This window comes from Protopterus annectens, chromosome 3.part1, assembly GCF_019279795.1.
Source record: "Protopterus annectens isolate FY-2018-M chromosome 3.part1, PAN1.0, whole genome shotgun sequence".
In the NCBI taxonomy this organism is placed as follows: Eukaryota; Metazoa; Chordata; order Ceratodontiformes; family Protopteridae; genus Protopterus; species Protopterus annectens.
Window position 1 is genome coordinate 402,615,564 of NC_056732.1, and position 4,540 is coordinate 402,620,103.

The 4,540-nt window shown below is 42.7% G+C and overlaps 1 non-coding gene across 1 annotated transcript; it reads right to left on the reverse strand.

The window, feature by feature from the left end:
* Positions 1-1,028: 1,028 nt before the first annotated feature.
* Positions 1,029-1,156, reverse strand: LOC122799039. Its single transcript, XR_006364414.1, has one exon. It is a non-coding gene; the product is annotated as a U6atac minor spliceosomal RNA (small nuclear RNA).
* Between the last annotated feature and the right edge of the window lie 3,384 nt (positions 1,157-4,540).

Consider the following 4,540-nt stretch of genomic DNA (forward strand, 5'->3'; position numbering starts at 1 on the left):
AAGAGCGAATTAGAAAAATTAGTTAATGAGTCTTTACCAATAATGGATAAGGGAGATCTGGGTGATTTCTGGTATCACACAATCACTTGCATGCATGTCTCCTAAGGGTAAAAACTGGATCAGCTGTTTGGAAGTCATTTTGAGATCCTCCAAAGATATGAGCTTGGAAAGTATGGAAATTTCACCCTACACCCTTATAGGGCCTAGAGAAGCATGGTGGCAGTAAATGACTTCAGTGTGGGGGCATCTAAGGATAACTCATGTGAATAAGCATCCTCATATGGTCTTCCATCCAGGTACTAACCATACTTGACTCTGCTTAGCTTCCGAGAACAGACAAGATTGGGTACACAGAGAGAAGTACTGCCATTTCAAAAGTGTTCATTGTTCTGAATTAACTGCAAAGGGAAGGTAAAAAGGCAATGATCATTAATCCCTACATAGTAACATAGGTCACTATCATGTCATCTAACAGGACTGCTGTGGTCCAGAGAAGGACAAAGGAAGGCAATGCTATAATAAAAAAATGTAGAATCCTTCTTAACCCCCATGAGAGAAGTTTTAAATGTGCTCTCTTATTCATAGTACTCCAAGGGGAAAAATCCCTTGGAAATATTTCTTAGAGAGAAAAGGACATTTCAGAGTAAAGCAAATATTGGTCTCTAAAAAAAAGGAAAAGAAGAAAGACGGGGGGGGTGGGTAGAGTAGGAACAGATGATCTCTCTCCATGTGCCAATCTGAAGATTCTTGGAGAGGAGCGCAGCTTTCCATCTAGGATCCTAGCACTGGCGGGGAATGGACTCTTTGGTGATGTTTCCTGTGTGGACAACACAGATCAAGGAACACTGCATTCTGACACCCTTGTGTGCCAGGCTCAATCTGATGAAAAGAAAGCAGAATAAACCTGTGAAGGGGATCTTATTGCAGGGTGAGATGTAAGCAGGTGAACCTGTAACTTGCTATGAATGCTAAATATGAAAGAAAAAGCTACATCTGTTACTTCCGATATAAGATGCTTGTGCACTAATGAAAAATGATGGTTAGATGCCAAGAAGTAAGTGGCAATGCCTTAACCATATATGCGTTGTAAAGGCCACTAGAGCCTCTTCTAACCTTATCAAGGGGAGTACTAACCTTCTCTCCTTTCATACAACACTGTCAGAAAGGGAAACCAGTCCTAGAGAACAACTTCATTAAGCCATGACTGAGAGGAGCCGTGCAAAACTCCATGCAAGTTTAAAACATATGGAGATGAGGAGCATGCCAGTCTACTCAAGTACTGTTACAAAGTCAGTGTCTATCTCTTGTCTGTAGAACTTAGGGCACAGATTTTCCATCTGAGGTGCCATACTATAAGGAAAACATGCAAAGTCCAAACAGGGATGGACCAGAGGTCAGGACTAAATCTTGTACTTTGTGCCTCGGAGGCAAGGCCTTAATCTTCATGCCAACTGGGCTCCCAATCCATGAGCTCAAGAAATCTGGACACAGAACAAGGGACACAAAATATGGACAAACTCTAAACATTGCTCTTTTATGAAACTGAACTCCAGAATAGCAGGACCGGAGGATCTGAGGGAAGGCTATGATCTGAAGAAGCTGAATTTGCTGAATAGTTTCGGATCCAAAGGCACCAGATCCGAGAATAGTTCCACTCTCTCCAAGCAACCTGCTATTTTTGAATCCTAGGTTTAGGATCCAAGGAAAGTGTGATGCCCGTGCACTGACCCAGTAATCAAGGAGCCTCAATCCTCACCACTAACACCAGTGAGGGATGTGCACACTGGAAGGATAACAAGTACACACACAGTAAAGTACAGTTTCCCTTAAGAGCACACAGAGATCACAGTCAATCTGGGGCTGGTTTCTCTCTTTTTCTCCAGCTCCCCAATAAGAGTCCCCACTGGCACAGTTATAGGGTTCGCATCTCAGCCGAGTGGTCAAGCCAAAACCTCCAGCACCTTCTCTGTCCAACCAATGCTTTGTGTCCCTGCCCAAGTAGCTGACACACACACACTTTGAGATTTGATTTATATACAAACACACAGACACTCCTGGGGAAGGCTGATGCAGGTTCACTAGCTATGCCCCCTTCTGCCCAGACTATAAGGTAGTACCGACTGCTACCAACCACTACTATCAGCTACTATAAAGGCCCTTATCAAAGGGTGTCCAGTTCTACTGTGTAATGTTACTGCTATCCAACTGGTAAGTGTGACCAAGGCCAAGGCTATTCTAGAGTGGCCTGTACAGTATCACAAAATACATGCAGGTACTCTTAGAGCTTAAATATCTCTACACAAAACAGCCACAGTTAACAGGTTTAAATATATTTAATAATAAACAATAATAGCACAAGATGACACTTATTAACTCAACACAGTGACAGTAGAGTTCAGATTCACAGGAAATACTTTAAAATAACACAGTAGGAGTCTCACATAAATACAGAAAACATCTACACTAATTTTGCTATATTCCTATCTATCTCTAAGAAATACTATGCCCTACATGTCTTACTTATAGAGCCAGGCAGATACAAGTGCTGAATGGATGTGTTTAGATCCAGAGACAAATACAAAATGCACTCTTTCTCTCTGAGATAGTTCTTAAATTAATAATACACATTACTGCTGGGTTAGTTAGGTGACATCACTATTTGACACTTGCATCTAGTTCCCAGGCTAAACAGATACCAACAGAATTTAACATGTCTCTGTCAAAAATACTTATCTTTCACATGTACAGCTGCTAGGAAGTGACAGAGAAATACAAAACACTTTACATGTTAAACCCAGTAATTATCTCTGTCTTAAGACAATAGAAAGAAACTCCTAGCCTACACATCCTGTCTCTTAGCTTGAGATAAACTGACTTTATAACATATCGTAAAACTCTTTATTTATCAACTTATTTTCTTAAGAGTTTTGCAAGTTAACTCAGTATATTCCACTTCTAATATGAAAACTTTCATTTGCATTGGCATATAGCCCATATACACATTTCTGCTCTTTTCCAGCAGGGTGCAATATGGTTACATTTTTGAAGCTCAGTACACAACACAGTTTTCTTACATTTGTAAAACAAGCCTGTTGATCATAGTAATATTTACAAATGCCATAGAATTATTTACAAAATTCTATCTAGCTGGGCTGGCAGCCTCTCAGTTTATCACATTTCTCCCCCCACAAGAACTCAAGCTAGTTTTTCAAGTGACCCTTGAGAAACATAGCTTGAGAGGGTTGAGCCTATCTGGGAATACCTTACCCCATTCCCTGTCTTGAGTTTCCAGCTGCCTTAGCATTGCTGACCCCAGTACAGTGCCATACTGTCCCATCATATGCCTGCAACCCTAAGCTCCACCACAGTAATTTGGGATTTTCCTGGCTGGCTCCCTGTAGCCATAGATCCCCCTCAGACTCCTCCTGCCTTGTACTGCAAAGACTCAGCACAATGGCCTCCTTAGCATGGTAAGGTTTCAGCATGTTAACATGGTACAGTTTATGCCCCTGCCTCCTGCCTAGCAGTTCTACCATGTAGTTAACATCACTGACCTTCCTTATCATCTTGTAGGGTCCCTCCCAAGCTGCCTGCAGCTTGTTATGTTTGACAGGAATGAGAACCATTACCTGATGCCCTACAGCATACTCTCTAGCTTGAGCATTCCTGTCATACCAGACCTTTTTCTGGTGTTGGGCTTCTGCCAGGTTCTCCTGGGCCAAGCCCATGAGTTCCATGAGCCTTGTCCTGAGGTTTAGGACATATGCCACAACAGACCCCTTGTGAGATTCACACTCACCCTCCCACTCATCCCAAATTAAATCTAGAGGGCCCCTCACCCTATGCCTATACAACAGCTCAAATGGTGAAAACCCTGTGGATTCCTGGGGAACCTCTCTGTAAGCAAACAACAGATGGGGCAAATATTTGTCCCACTCCCTCTTAAACTGGTCGGCAAATGCCCACAGCATGGACTTGAGTGTAGAGTTTAACCTCTCAACAAGACCATTAGTCTGGGGATGTTAGGGGGTGGTCTTTAAGTTCTTCACCCCATAGTACTTCCACAGACAAGCCAGCAGGTCTGACATGAAATTGGCACCTTTGTCAGTCAGTATTTCTTTTGGGAAACCTACCCTGCTGAAAATCTCTAACAAAGCATTTGCCACCTTTTCTGCCTCAATGGAAGACAGAGCCACAGCCTCAGGGTATCTTGTAGCATATTCTACTACCACTAGGATATATTTTTTCCCTGCGGAACTTGGGGTACTCAGAGGCTCCACAATATCCATAGCTACCCTCTGAAATGGCTCCTCAGTCACAGGCAAAGGCATCAAAGGAGCTTTCACGTTGTCTCCTGCCTAGCCTACCTTTTGGCACTGCTCACAGGTCCTGCAGTACCATGTTACATCTCTGGAAATTTCAGGCCAAAAGAAGTTCTGCATAATACGTCTCTTTGTATGTTTTATGCCCATTTGACCTCCAAAGAGAATATTATGGGCTATGGCTAGAAATGCCAGATGGTAGGCTCTAGGCACTACCA